Genomic DNA, 16,028 nt, shown 5'->3' with positions numbered 1-16,028 from the left:
ATGGCAATGAATTCTGCTGGCAGAGAATATTAAGCCCTGTGTGAATACAGGGTAGGGGTTCTGAATTTTAGAGGAAGTTAATACTGGAACTAGCCAGAATCACACAGAGCATTTTACCAATACACACTGATCTATTCGTGATGGCTCCTTTGCCCCTGTGACTGTTGATCAGGAAGGCAGTAGAAATGAATGCAATAGCCGTGATACCTACTTCCACAGTGATGAGAAGAGCAGAAAGATGGAGAGGCTGCTCTTTAAGGTCCCATTGAAAAGTAATGATTTGATTCCACTGAGTGACTTCTTTTCAGTGAAAACAGATGTGCCCTTTCCTAGAACTTGAAGAAATGCAGACTAGAACCAACGACTTCTACAGGAAGGAAAAGAGGGAAAGAGCTATTATGTATTGAGCTTCAGCAAAGTGACTACACAAAGAAGGCTGACTGCCAAAGAATCGATGCTTTGGAATTGCGGTGCTGGAGAAGACTCTTGAGAGCCCCTTGGACAGCAATGAGATCAAACCACTCTATCCTAAAGGTAATCAGCCCAGTGAATATTCACTGGAAGGACTAATGCTGAAGCTGAAGCTACAATATGTTAGGCCACCTGCCTTGCAGTTGGAACAGAGCTTGCTTGTTGTTGTTCTCTATCATGTTTGACTCTTTGCAGCTTTATGGACTGTAGCCCACCAGGCTCCTCTGTTCTTGGGATTTTCCAGGCAAGAATACTGGAGTGGGTAGCCATTTCCTTCTCCAGGGGATCTTCCCCAGCAAGGGACTGAACCTGGATCTCCTGAATTGCAGGCAGATTCTTTACCATCTGAGTCCCCAGGGAAGCCCGTTTGAATGTTTGTAAAATCTCCCCAGATGATGTCCTCATTTTGAACGTGAGGCTCTATCTGCGCCCTTAATGAGACATTTACCTGCACATTGACTGCATTCTCTAAGCTTAATATAATTCCAAATTCTTTGAGAGCAGACATCACGACTCACGTCTCCTTGTCTGCTGTGCACGTAGGTCCATTTACCCCAAATTGTCTATCTTGAGCCAGAACCCTGGTGGGAACTGGAAATGAGAGGTGGAATAAACATCAGTCCCATCAGATGGATATAACTGAGGTCACTCAAATGTTAGAACTGCTGGGATCAGATGCCAAGGTGACCAGGAAACACCTCACGGAACAGAGGTTGCAAAACTGCCTCAAATATGACTGATGCTTGCCAGGTGGACCAACCATGAAAGAACTTTCCAGGAGGGGGAGCTGTGTGGACAAAGCACTGAGATGGAAAATTAAAAACTGCAGACTCAAGGAATTGCAAGCAGGTCGGTGCAATTGGAGGGTGGGTAAAATTCTGGAGAATAGTAAAAGACAGGAACCATACCATGGCCATGGTGGTTGAATGATTTTCGACAGGAGAGGGGCTTGGCCAGATTTGTGTTTTAGAAAGATCTCCTTAGCCTGGAGGGGGATAATGGATTTTGGAAAGGGACAAAACTGAAGGAAGGGAGACCACTTAAAGACTGCAAAGCTAAGGTAGGTGCTCTGGGAAATAGATGAATGTGGACTGTATGATTTTCTTTTTTTTAAATTGAAGTTTAGGTGCTTTACAATGTTGTGTTAGTTTCTGTTGTACAACAAAGTGAATGTACATGTACATATATGTATAGGCACTCTTTATCACCACGGAGCACTGAATGGAATTCCCTGTGCTATACAGTGGATTCTCATTAGTTATCTATCTGATTGACTTTTTTTTTTTTTTTCTTCAGTGCTTGTTTTAGTGGGATGTTGGTAACATGAATCATTGAGCACCCAGTATGGACTGGAAATTATGATCGGCCTTATACATGTGATTTAACAGTTAATTCTGAGAATTACTCTGATAGAAAAGGACCATGATCATCTCCACTTTACAAGTAGGAAAACTGAGGGTATAGAGAGAATAAATAAATTGCCCAATGTCATCCAGCTACTCAGTTTCAGAGCTGGGATTCAAACCCAGGTGGTCGAGCTCCAAGAGCCGGTCCTCTTAGCCTCTGAACAACATAGTCCATGGAGAATGAAACTTGGGGGAATCGGAGTTGGGGTGGTGTCCTTCAGCTGTAATATTTCCAGGTAATGAAAACCAGATTAAGGGCTTCCCGGGTAGCTCAGCTGGTAAAGAATCCGGCTGCAATGCAGGAGACCCCAGTTCAATTCCTGGGTCAGGAAGTTCCCCTGGAGAAGGGCATGGCAGCCCACTCTAATAGTCTTGCCTGGCGAATCCCCATGGACAGAGGAGCCTGATAGACTGCAGTCCATAGGGTCACAAAGAGTCTGACACGACCGAGTGACTAAGCACAGCACAGCAATGAAAACCAGACTGAGATGAAACCAAGAGAATGGGGAAATGACATTGTAGGAGGATGTGGAATTGGGTTCATAAACTGTGAGCTTAGTCCAACCAACACCAGGAAATCTGTTTTCTTTTTACATTTTAATTTTTATTGTGGTAAGATATATGTAACCCAGAGTTTACCATCTTAACCATGTTTAAGTGTGCAGTTCAGTGGAATTAAGTGCATTTATATTGTTGCCCAACCATCACCACCATTCATCTCCAGAACTCTTTTCATGTGGCAAAACTGGGACTCTGTACCCATGAGACAGTAACTTCTCCTTCTCCCTTTGCCCCAGCTTTTGGCAACCAACATCTTACTTTCTGTCTCTATGAATTTTACTATTGTAGGTACCTCATATAATTGGAGGGCTTTCCAGGTGTCACTGGTGGTAAAGAACCTGCCTGCCAATGCAGGAGACATAAGAAATGGGGGTGCGATCCCTGGGTCGGGACGACCCACTGGAGGAGGGCATGGTAATCCTCTCCAATATTCTTGCCTGGAGAATCCCAGGGACAGAGGAACCTGATGGGCTACAGTCCATGGGGTCACAAAGACTCGGACACGACTGAAATGACTTAGTACGAGTATAAATGGAATCATACAATATCTGTCTCTTTGTGACTGACTTATTTCATTTAGTAAGATGTCCCTAAGTTTCACCCATATCATAACAAATGTGGGAATTTCCTTTCTCTTTAAGGTGGAAGATATTCCATTGCATGGAATAACCTTTTCCATGTTCACTTTCAACTTATTTGCGTCTTTGGACCTAAAATGAATATTTTCTAGACAGCGTATAGTTGAATCATATTTTTTTTAATCCATTCTGCCAATTTCTGATTTTCAATTTCTCGGAGAGTGTATCCCATTTATATTTAAAGTAATTACTGATAAGGAGAGAGTTCTGTCATTTTATAATTTGTTTCCTATATGTATAGCATTTTTGTCCTCTTTTTCTTGCATTTCTGTTTTCTTTTGTGCTTAGTTGATTTTTGTAGTAAATCATTCTAATTCTCTAGTTTCCTTTGTATATATTTTACAACTATTTCCTTGTGGTTATAATGGGGGTTACATTTAACATCCTAAAGTTATACAAGTCTAATTTGAATTTATACCAGCTGAAGTTCAAGAAAATATAAAACTTCCTTCAGAGCTCTGTTTACATTTCTTTCAGTCATTTTTGTCATAAAGTCACATTTTTATACATTGTATTCCAAAAAGGTAAGCTAATAAGTGATTTCCATGGGGTCCCAAAGAGTCGGATACAACTGCCCAACAGAATTGACTGAATGACTGAATAAGTGATTTTAGAAATACATTAGTCTTTTAAATAATGTAGAAAATAAAAAGCAGAGTTACAATTCATTGTTACAACAATTCTACCTTTTAAGATTGTCCATGTATTTACCTTTATAGAAATTTTCATTTTTTCATACGGCTTTGAGTTACTCTCTCGTGTCCTTTCATTTCAACCTGCAAGACTTCTTTTAGTACTTCTTACACAACAGATCTAGTGGTAACAAACTCCTTCATCTTTGGGAATTGTCTGATTTTTTGTTGAAAACTGGACACTTGAAGCTAACAATGTGGTAGGAAAGTCAGAATTCTTCCCTTTCTCTAGGGCTTGCTGTTTTTATTTTGCCTTAAAAAATTATTGTAGGCTCTCTTAATGTTGAGGTGTAAACTTAAAGGTCTTCTCAGTTCTCTTCTGAGCCTAAACCTTTCCCTGGGCATACATAGTGACTGTAATTTCCACTGTATACAGCTGTTGCCTTTGAATGATCTAGTCTTTAATGCTTGGTTCCCTAAAGGAGAAAAAGAGAGAAATGGACTGGGGAGGGGAAAGCCAGCCCTTTAAATCCTCTGGAAGTTACTTGAGTAGGATGGAAAAGAGCTTACAACAACGATGGGGCTGAAACAATGGCTGCATGCTTCTGTTTGCCCCTCTGTGATCAGAATGGTCCATTGGTGATCAGAACATGGATACCTAGTTTGGGGAGAACAGGGTTCTTATTGTCCACTCTGACTTCTGAAAACTTTATGCCAACTACTCTAGGAATAGGTGTACAGTGGCCTGCCATGGGACTGGAGCGGAGATGGTGGCTATTAAAGACTTACAAGCTGAAATTGACAAGACATAAGTGTAATTTAGTGCTTCCTAGGTGGCTCAGCAGTAAACAATCCCCCTGCCAATGCAGAAGACCCAGTTTTGATCTCTGGGTTGAGAAGATCCCTTGGAGAAGGAAATGGTAACCCACTCCAGTATTCTTGTCTGGAAAATCCCATCGACAGAGGAACATGGTGGGCTATAGTCCATGGGGTCGCAAAGAGTTACGACTTGGTAACTAAACAACACCCCCAAGTATAACATACCTTGTAAGCCTTCTCCCATAGAAGTTGCAAGCTCTCAGTAAACTCCAGAATTTCAAAATAGTTACAGCAGACAAATTCTTCCAGTGCAATTGTTGCCTAGATGGAAAGACAGATTCTTTGTGCTTCCTACTCTACCATCTTCCCAGGATCCAGCAAATATGTCTGGATGCACATCAGCTCTTGAATACCCTGTGGAGGAAAGTGATGGAGCCGCTAGCAGATGCCTGGGCTGTAATAAAGGCAGGTTTACATCTGAAGGTTTAGTTTTGTAAACTTATCCTGTTGACACAATGGATGTTTTGCTGTTGCTTTTATTTGAATTTTGCACAGATAATTGTTTGAGATGTAGAAATTCTGATTTGTTATGAAAGCAGAGATGGGACACATCATGATTAATTTCAGTGGATATTGTACAAGTCCTCTTCCCCCCACCAATGGATATATTTTTCCTAACAGAATATATTTCTGCATATTTCTCCTCCTTCTTTTACAGTTGTCCTGTTTAAAACCTAACTCTGAATTCTTAAAAAATTCAATGGGCCAATTCCTTCAAATTACTTATTTTTTTAAGGAAATTGCTCTGTTAGATGCCCAAATCTCTGTGCACAGAGGCATGATGTGGGTTCTATGGTGCCCAGGAAACTCCTGATAGCTCTGTATCTCGAGTTCAGTCAACTTGGCTCATGAGCAGCAGAAAGAAGGTTTTTGAGCCTCAAGGTAGCTTTAAAAGCTTCATATCTTAAAAAACCCAATTACTACTTTGAGTGAATGGTAGTGTTAAATATAGTTGCTCCCCAATAAAAGGTATAAAAGCATCCCTTAATTGGAATTGAAAGCAGACTCCAAAAAATTCATCTTGATTAGAGCTGGGGATGTGGGTGGGAATTAAATGAGACTAGTCTCCTTAGTTTCTTTAGTCTGATAAATGTTTATACCTATAACTGTGCAACATATTTATACGCATAAAGATATTTATATCTATTGTTTAGGTGGATCAGAGAAGGGATGTTGCTGATGTTGTTGCAATCAGCTGCTTTCTGGCAATTTCTAATCAAGGGCAAGGTGCTTACACAGCAGGCTTTGTATTTTGCAATGCTGTGAACATTAGGGACTCCGACCCTAAATTTTAACAAGACTTGAGCCCTCTGGAAAAGCCCCTGATGCTGGGAAAAATTGAAGGCAGGAGGAGAGGGGGGCAGCAGAGGATAAGATGGTTAGATAGCATCACTGACTCAATGGATATGAATTTGAACAAACTCTGGGAGATGGTGAAGGACAGGGAAGCCTGGGGTGCTGCAGTCCATGGGGTCACAAAGAGTTGGACATGACTTAGCAACTGAACAACAACAACAACAAAGAGCTTTCTGGAACTGAGAGATACTGCACCATGTAACTAAAGTCCCAAATTCCCTTTTGGGGAAGGGTGGCACACTGATCCACTGATGTGGTTGATTTTCCAAGCTGATCTTTCCTTCTTTTTTGTCTGAGTCTTCTGTTTCCAAGAATGGTGGCTTGAGAGTTGGGGGCTGGGTTGCTGGACAGATGGCTTTTCTTCCTGGTGATGCATTGAATTTAAGGCTGCTGGAGATCAAAATGAAGCTCCAAACTAAAACTCAGGCCTCAGAGAACCTACTTGTTTACACTGTGAAACATAGCTCAGAGTAACACTGAAAGGGCAAACAGCCAGTCAGAGGGGATGTGGCACTCAGCAGAACTGACCTGGGGAAACCCTTACCGGCCCAAGTAACCCTGGATGCACTGAAGGAAGGGTCAGGACTGCTGCTGCTGCTGCTGCTGCTGCTGCTGCTAAGTCGCTTCAGTCGTGTCCGACTCTGTGTGACCCCATAGACAGCAGCCCACCAGGCTCTCCAGTCCCTGGGATTCTCCAGGCAAGAACACTGGAGTGGGTTGCCATTTCCTTCTCCAATGTATGAAAGTGAAAAGTGAAAGTGAAGTCGCTCAGTCCTGTCAGACTCTAGTGACCCCATGGACTGCAGCCCACCAGGCTCCTCCATCCATGGGATTTTCCAGGCATAAGTACTGGAGTGGAGTGCCATTGCCTTCTCCGAGGGTCAGGACATTCCTGCCTTAATCTCACAGAGCCAGGGAATCAGTCAGTCAATAGCAAATACTTTTGTGAGCATCCATATTACTGGGGAGACAAGAAGGAGGGCTTCCCAGGTGGCACTAGTGGTAAATGCCAGTGCCGGAGACGTAAAAGACCTGGGTTTGATCCCTTTGTTGGGAAGATCTCCTGAAGGAGGGCATGACAACCCACTCCAGTATTCTTGCCTGGAGAATCCCATGGACAGAGGAGCCTTGCAGGCTACAGTCCATGGGGTCCCAAAGAGTCAGATGTGACTGAAGCGGCTTAGCATGCATGCACAATGAATGGCTGAACTTGGTTGCCATCAGTGTAGACATGGAAGGAGCCAGATGATGCCAGAGCTTGGAAGCTGATGCAGTGGGGACAATGGCTCTGAGAGGGAGCAGAGGAATGCGAGGCTCCAGTTCTGAGAACGTGAACTCCAGGAGAGTGGTGTTGGTGTTAGTCATTCAGTTGTGTCTGACACCTTGTGACCCCATGCACTGTAGCACATCAGGCTCCTCTGTCCACAGAATTCTCCAGGCAAACACGCTGGAGTGAGTTGCCATTTCTTCCTCTGGGGGTTCTTCTTGACCCAACACTTGAGCCTGGGTCTCCTGAATTGTGGGCAGTGGTGCCAGGATAAAAATTCAAGTGTTGGGAGGAGAACTTCATTCAAATGTTGGGGGTGGGGTGGAGAGTAGCAATTCAGCTTCAGATAAGCGGAGTTGATGGCCCCAGGGGACATTCAAGTGGAGAGTCCGGCAGACATCTGAGTAATTGCAGATTAGGACAAATCCTTACTCTAGATGAACAGCTGCACCCTCTGAAACCACTTGTATTGTCAGCCTTCTTAGTAGCATGTCTGGGTTGGTACTGAACAGGGCCTCTGATGAGGTGGTGCAGGGGAGCTGAGCAGGCAGCGCTTTACTGTCAGAAAACAGGGAGGTCTGGGCTCCTTTTGGGGCTGGGGTCATGAGTATATGCCTAGTGTGCCTGTCAGCCAGGTCCCAGCCATGGCAACCCATGGGGTAACTCCAGGATGTACAGTCTGCCTGTGAGCTGGTCAGCGAGGGTGCTGACAAAGTTTGCAGCCTATGAATTTGTATTTTTGACTTCTAAACATCCACAAGGTTATAAAACCACATTTTAAGAAAGCTAGATTATTTTTTGATGGGTGGTGATGGTGGAGCAGGGAGGGGAGGGAAGGAGGGGTGAACTGAGCCACCTGAGCCTTTGAAAATGGGATGGACTTGAATTTTGTAGAAAACTGGTCCCGTCTCCTCTGACACCAGCTAATGATTTGTCTCTGTGGCCATGTTCAGACCTCAGGCTGTCATCGCTCTGATGTGGCTCCTGCAGATCAGAGAGGGAGGCGGTGTCACTGCCTGGGCTCACCTGCACAGAGGCCCTCGGTGCCAGCTTCTAGGGTACCCGGCTGGGGCTGTGCACATCATTACCCAGATTAATGAGGACAGATGGGGGTTTGTATAATCAGCCTTACTCCGCTGCCAGTCTGATTTGGTCGCCAGGTGGAATATCCCTGTAATGAAATCTTACAAATATAGCATCCAATTCTGACTTGAGGGGGGAAAAATAACAACTTTGGGTGCTAACGCGGGAAAGAAGAAGATCCTGTATTATTGCACATGAGGTTTGCCCTGAGGGTGCAGGGGCCGTCAGGATGAGGAGGTTAGTTTCAGTTACCTTAATAACAAGTAACAAAGGGGAAAATGGGGAGCCTAAGTCTTCCCTTTTCTTCCTTTCTCCCTATCCTTCTGCTGTTCTCAGCATGCCCGGATGTACCTATGGTTAAAATGCAGACGCTCCAGGGAACTTCTGGGCTCAGTCATAAAGAAAATGGGAGAGGGTCCCATTAAAAAGAATGAAATAATGCCATTTTCAGCAACAAGGATGAACCTAGAGACTGTCATATACTGAGTGAAGTAAGTCAAACAGAGAAAGAAAAATATCATATGATAACGCTATAAGTGGAAACTAAAAAGAAATGGTACAAATGAAATTAGTTGCAAAACAGAAACAGACCCACAGACTTGGAGAATGAACTTATGGTTGCCGGGGGAAGGCTGTGGGGCAGGGGTAGGCTGAGAGTTAGGGACTGACAGGTACACACTGCTATATTTAAAACAGATAAACAACAAGGACCTACTGTATAGCACATGGCTGCTGCTGCTGCTAAGTCGCTTCAGTCGTGTCCGACTCTGTGCGACCCCATAGACGGCAGCCCACCAGGCTCCCCTGTCCCTGGGATTCTCCAGGCAAGAACACTGGAGTGGGTTGCCATTTCCTTCTCCAATGCATGAAAGTGAAAAGTGAAAGTGAAGTCGCTCAGTCGTGTCCGACCCTCAGTGACCCCATGGACTGCAGCCTTCTAGGCTCCTCCATCCATGGGATTTTCCAGGCAAGAGTACTGGAGTAGGGTGCCATTGCCTTCTCTGAGTAAATGTACATTGCCTCTCAAAATAAGTTTCCTTGAGGCAAAGATTTTATTAAAAATGAAAGAAGATTCTATAGGAAACTATTGGGGTTTCCATCATTGCCCAGAGCTTAGATTTACTGATTACAAAGTATGTCCCAGGCATTGTATAAAAACACGCTTCACATGTATCATCTGATATGATAGTACATCTGATGTATAGTAAATGCAGTAAGTGCTCACCAGTGTGGCCTCTTATGAACAAGAATCTGGAAGTTGATGGACCTAAGGCTGGCCCAGCAACTCAAATGCCCACTCAAGGACCCAAGCGCTTTCTGTCTTTCCATTGTGCCATCTTCGGTGACTCATTGGTGGAGGCCTCATGAGTGCAAAGTGGCTTCTGCAGCTCTAGCACTATATCTTTACAGGACATCAGCACAAGCCAGGAAAGCACTGAAAAACTACAGGAAAAAAAGACTTGCCTTTGAGAAGTTCTTGTCATTAATGAGGGGTGATGTCTTTTCTAGAAGGCCCCAACAGACTTTCCCTTTGTAGAATTATCATGTGATCATCCCCTCAACAGTTTCTGGCAAAAGAGAACGTAACTGGCTTTGACTAATTATGATCCATACCTTGAGGTTGGGTATGAAACAAGTATTCTGTCCTGGGGGTTCAGAGGAAGTACCATCAGTCTGCACCTCAAATTATATAAAGCAGGATATTGTTATCACACCCATTTCCCAAATGAGAAGGATGTAGTAAAAGAGTAATTTTTTTCAAGGTCACACGCACACATCTTTACAAGCAGCCAGGCTTCCCAAGGCTGACTAACAAACTCCAGCTGTCAGCTCTTTAATACCACATTGCAGTGTCTTCCTGGAGAAACCTATCCAGTCCAAACCCCATATAGTCTTGGACTATAAAATCCTAAAAGCATAAAATATAAATATTTAAAATATAATTATGTAGAATATAGATAAAATATAAAACATTTGAACTGGAAAAGACATTTAAGATCCAGTAGTTCTCAGAGTATGGCCCAGACCAGCACTATCGGTGTTGCTGGGGAACTAGAAATACAGTTTCTCAAGAGAAACTCTGTGGGTAAGGCCCCGACATCCATGTTTTACAGCTGACACATGCTAAAGTGTGAGAACCACTGACTAATCCAAGTCCTTCGTTTTAGAAACCCGATCCAGGTCATTCAGCTAATTCATGGCACAGATGGAATTGAAGGTGGATGGGGCAGTGAGGTCACCTGGAGTCTGTGATCAACATTTAAATGATAGATTCTTCCCCAGCGTGCACCCAGAAAGAGATTTTGCATTTTTGAATAGCCTCAGATGCACACAGCTCCTTAAAAATTTAATAATAATATAAAACCCATTCTAAGGTGCAGGCATTGTGTTATGCTCTTCTAATAGTTCATCAGATCTTCTCGACATATACACACAGCTATATTTAAACTGGATAACCAACAAGGACCTACCGTACAGTACAGGGAACTCTGTTCCAATGTTATGTGACAGCCTGGATGGGAGGGGAGTTTGGAGGAAATGGATACATGTGTATGTATGGCTGAGTCCCTTTGCTCTCTACCTGAAACTATCACACCATTGTTAATCTGCTATACCCCAGTATTAAAAAAAAAGTTTAAAACAACAACAACAGTTCATCAGATACTTGGCAACCCAGTCAGGTAGGTGTTAATACCTCCATTTCAGGGAATGGATGCACAGAGAGGATCAATAAATCCTCACAGTCTTCTAATTGGTAAAGTGGAGACCCAGGATTCAAATGCATCTTTGTCCAAATGCAGGTCTGCATGAGACCAGGCAGGTAAGGAGGCTAAATGTGATTCTGAGCCTTGGCTTCGCCCCTGTATGGGAAAGGGGTCATGGGCTGGTGTTCCCGTCCTCAGTTGGGCTTCTCACCTGAAACTGGTTGAGAAGGGGATGATGCTGGTCATGGTAAAGGCTTCCTGAGGTTGTGTAAACTCACCTCACCCTCCCTGGGGCTCACTGGCTACTCTGGCAACCCCCAGAAAGCCTCCGACTGAGTCTGTCTTTTCTAACTTTGCCGAGGTGCTATTGGCCAAGAGGAAGCTGGCCTCAGTTTGGTGGCCTGGGTCACTGAAAGCAGGAGGGGAGAAGCTGAGCCGTCAGCTCCATGAGATTGCTGCCAACATCTGGCCAGCTGTTGCCCATCAGCTGGAAAGCTAGCCAGAGTGTCTCCTACGGCTGGTCCCTGGAGTGTTGGGGTGCAATGACCGTGCCAGATCCTGGCTGGGGGCCAGAGAGAAATCAATCCAGGCTGGTCTGTGCCTGCAGGGCCCCCACACCTGGTGCCTGCAATTTTAGGCTCAAGAGACTTGTCACAGTATGATGGGTGAACACAGCAGGAAGGGACTTGACTGACCATATGCCCGGGGCTTTTCAAAGTTTTTAACAAGGTGGAGACATTCATTCAAGTGACATTGCAGGTTGTAAAGACGAGTGCAGAGAACTTAAAGGTGGGTCTCAGAGCCTAAGGAGACCCTGGGAGTCCCCAGTGCTCCGTGGAGCAGTGCAAGCTCCTTACAGCCGCCTTCCTGAAAGGGGACAAAATCTAACTTCTTTTGATGTGGGTTAAAGATCCATGGGGCCGCAAAAGATTCGGACACGACTGAGTGATTAACACTTAACAAAGAATCATGTACGAATGTGAGAGTTGGTTCACAAAGAAGGCTGAGCACTGAAGAATTGATGCTTTTGAACTGTAGTGCTGGAGAAGACTCTTGAGAGTCCATGGGACAGCAAGGAGATCAAACCAGCCAATCACCCTGAATATTCACTGGAAAGACTGATGCTGAAGCTGAAGTTCCAATACTTTGGCCACCTGATGTGAAGAGCCAACACATTGGAAAAGACCCTGATGCTGGGAAAGATTGAGGGCAGGGGGGATAAGGGGGCAACAGAGAATGAGATGGTTGGATGGCATCACCAACTTGATGGACATGAATTTGAGCAAACTCTGGGAGAGAGTGGAGGACAGAGAAGTCTGTTGTGCTTCAGCCCATGGGGTCACATAGAGTTCATACAACTTAGCAACTGAACAAAAAAGAGTCCTGGGAGAAAGTTGACAGATGAGTGGCACCACATAGACACTGGATCCATTGGTCATCTTCTGAGGAAGGTATCAGAGGGATTAGTTTGTTTCTGCCCCTGGGGTGGGGGATAGAACTTAGCTTAAGGCAATGCCACTGGCCAGGCAGTGAAAGGGAACAGTGGAGAACAGCTGTGCCGCACAGAGATGAGCCTGGAGATTCTCAAGTCTAAACTTCACCCAACACCATCAGTCATTAGGACTTATCCGGCTTCACGGGTCCCTGGCCTCCAGCCAGATTCTGGGCTTTCTGTGGACCCCAGGCTTAGGGCAGACACAGCCTGTCTCTCACTGCAGACGTCGTGACCGTGCCTGCTCTGTTTATTGGATTATTTCTATCCTCAAAGTTTATCCACATCTGGGTTTTGCCCAGCCCACTGACCTCTATTCCATGCCCTGGACTTTATATAGCTGAGGATCTGTTTGTTTATTTACAGAGTCAAGACTTTATCCTGCTCCTTCTCGATCAGCCAGAGCTCAGAGAACGGAAACTGTCTACCTCTGTTCACTTGCACAGGCGTCTGCTTAGCATGCTGCTTTGGCTGGGTTCTCTGAGGCTGTACTGCACTCAGTCCTGTGAGTAAGTCAGACTTAGGACAATACATCCTCATTTAACTATTTAAAGTACCCTATCCCTGGTGGCTCAGATGATAAAGAACCTGTCTGCAATGCAGGAGACCCAGGTTCCATCCCTGGATTGGGAAGATCCCCTGGAGAAGGAAATGGCTACCCACTCCAATATTCTTGCCTGGGAAATCCCATGAACAGAGGAGCCCAGCAAGCTGCAGTCCACGGGGTTGCAAAGAGTCAGACACGACTGAGCATGCACTCATGTATGGCATGCACGTCCCAGGCCCCCAGCTCACTTCGTGTATTAGACACTCAGATGGAGGGCCAGTTACTTTCAAAACCCCAGGCTGGGATGACATGCAGCTGTGTCTCTTCCTTTTTGGCACCCAGGTCACACGTTTCTTTTATTTTTATAATGAGCCTCTGCCTCTTGTCTCCGCTGTGCAGTTAATTGCCTGTTACACTAGAAAGAATGCCGACTGCACTTTGCTGAAACCCAGCAAAACCATTCAATAACGATCTGCGAATTTCTTCCAAGTGATTATTTATTTATTTGCTTGCTTTTCTCGTGATGAGGGTGAAGGGGTTGAGAGGGGAAGAGGAGGGGGAATTTGTTCATTCCAGTGGATTTACCATTTCTGTAATGGTTTCCCCCAGAGAGGCCTTAATAATTCCTACAGAACATTATGCTTAACTTTCCATCTCCCAGATGTTTAAAACTAGATCCCTCTTTCAGGAATTTGCACCCAGCGTGGGGTCAGGGTAGGGACAAGCACATCCTAGAAGGAGCTGATCATGGACAAGGGGCAGAGGCTGGTGGGGCTCTGGGGCTATTTCCCCATCAGGCAAAAGCAGGATCAATGCCAGGGGCTCAGGGTAATTTTAGAGGCCATGAAAATACCTTTGGGCTTCCCAGGTGGCGCTGTTGGTAAAGAACCCCGCTGCTGATACAGGAAACACAAGTGACAGGAGTTTGATCCCTGGGCCAGGAAGATCCTCTGGAGGAGGATAAGGCAACCCACACCAGTATGCTTGCCTGGAGAATCCCCATGGACAGAGAAGCCTGGTGGGCTACAGTCCAGGGGTCGCGCATGACTGAAGTGACTTAGCAGGCATGCATGCAGAACACCTTCATTTGTTTTAAAATCAGAAGTCAGAAGAAAGACCATGGACATAATCAAAGCTAGATTAAATGTGTCTTCATATCAGTGAAGCTGTAAAATAGAACTTTTAATATCATTTTATGGGCTTCCAAGGTGGCTCAGTGGGAAAGAACCCGCCTGCCAATGCAGGAGATGCACAGACGCAGGTTCGATCTCTGGGTCGGGAAGATCCCCTGGAGAAGGAAATGGCAACCCACTCCAATATTCTTGCCTGGAGAATTCCATGGACAGAAGAGCCTGGCGGGCTCTAGTCCATTGGGTTGCAAAGAGTCAGATAAGACTTAGTGACTAAACAACAACAACAACATCATTTTATGGAGGAAGGAGCCCAAGAAGTCAAAAGCACAGAGAGCCCCTGGAGGTGATAATACAATCCGTCTTCTATCACCACCTAAAGCCGCAGGCTCTCTCCCTACTCCCTCCCACTTTCCCTCTTCCCTGGGCCTCTCTATCTCCCACTTTCTATATTTCTCTCCTTTGTTCTTACAAGTCCTTGTTCAACACCCACACAGGAAGTGCTAACCTTTCTAAGGAGACGGAGAGAGACGGTCAGCGGAGTAGCCCAGGGCTGACCGTGGCAGAGACCCCTCTGCCGTTCCTGCATTATGCTAGGTGTATTTCCCACACTGGTATTGAATTATCCTGCTGTTGCTGCTGCACTGATTTTTAAAACAATCACCAAATGATAGAAGAGAAAAGGAATGCAAAAATCAAGGGTCATAGTTCTGGACCATTTTCCAGCTGTAGAACATAAAAAAAATGACACGAAAGCATTTATGAAGTATGAGAGAGAGATGCAAACACACACACACAGACACACGCACACACACGGGGAGAGATACACACATAATATATATACACATACAAAAACACAGATACACACACAGGGAGAGATACACACACATAGACATACATGTACTGAGCCAACCCATCAGGAGCTGCGCAAGTGGTGAGGTGATGCCCCCACCCCATTTCCCCCTTTCAGGGGTCTCTGCACTGACCCTGATGAGCCTAATTCAGCCCAGCCAGCGTCTATTTTTCTGGGGAACACAGGTCTGCAGGAGGTGGCATCTTGTTAGTAGCAGAGCCCATCTTGCTCCCGTGGGTGCCCTGCCCACGGTCATTTTCCTGGAGCACAGTTCAGAAGACCTTCGTTTGGTTAGGCCCTAAAGGATCCACTAATGAGACTTAAGGAACCACAGGTTAATGCACAGTAAGCTGAATCTGGGAGCAGTGTAAATAGTAGATGTCCAGACTTGGCTCTTGTAAGATCTTCAACACCTCACATGAATCAAGTCTTATTTAAGGAAGACTCACAAGGATCCAAACCTGGCTCATCCACATACTTGGCTTCTTCTTTAAAGAAGATGCTCCAAGGGCTTCTCTGGTGGATCAGATGGTAAAGAATCTGCCTGCAAGGCAGGAGACCCAGGTTTGATTCCTGGGTTGGGAGGATCCCCTGGAGAGGGTAATGGCAACCCACTTCAGTATTCGTACCTGGAGAATCCCATGGACAGAGAAGCCTGGTGAGCTACAGTCCATGGGGCTGCAAAGAGCTGGACACGACTGAGCAACTAACACTTTCACACTTCCGCACTTTGCTCCAGGGAAGCACCTGGCCCTGCCCTCTGCCTCCCCACCCCCACCTTCCTCACCTTCCCCCCCCACCCCGCCCCCACCCCCGTCTCCTCCCCCCACTTCCCTCCAGATCTGACAGGAAACCAGCTCTCCGTCTGCCCTTCAGTTCCCATGAAGTCTAGGCTGGCTCATCCTCAGCACAAACTCCGGAGCCAATAATGCTTTTAAAGCCCTTGAAGAATGTTTTCAATTATAATTCACAGAGCTCAGGCTCTGTTCGAAGTCTGAGCGAGCAGGC

At 45.4% G+C, this 16,028-nt stretch overlaps 1 long non-coding RNA gene across 1 annotated transcript; it reads left to right on the top strand.

The window, feature by feature from the left end:
- The first annotated feature begins 396 nt into the window (after window positions 1–396).
- LOC129634055 (uncharacterized) lies at window positions 397–14,253 on the top strand. The gene is made up of 4 exons (XR_008705394.1): window positions 397–534; window positions 11,000–11,114; window positions 12,857–12,999; window positions 13,906–14,253. It is a non-coding gene; the product is annotated as an uncharacterized LOC129634055 (long non-coding RNA).
- Window positions 14,254–16,028: the final 1,775 nt, after the last annotated feature.

Source organism: Bubalus kerabau, chromosome 19, assembly GCF_029407905.1.
Source record: "Bubalus kerabau isolate K-KA32 ecotype Philippines breed swamp buffalo chromosome 19, PCC_UOA_SB_1v2, whole genome shotgun sequence".
NCBI classification, from domain to species: domain Eukaryota; kingdom Metazoa; phylum Chordata; class Mammalia; order Artiodactyla; family Bovidae; genus Bubalus; species Bubalus kerabau.
Note: the sequence above shows the minus strand (reverse complement) of the source record. Positions and strands in the feature narration are given on the sequence as shown.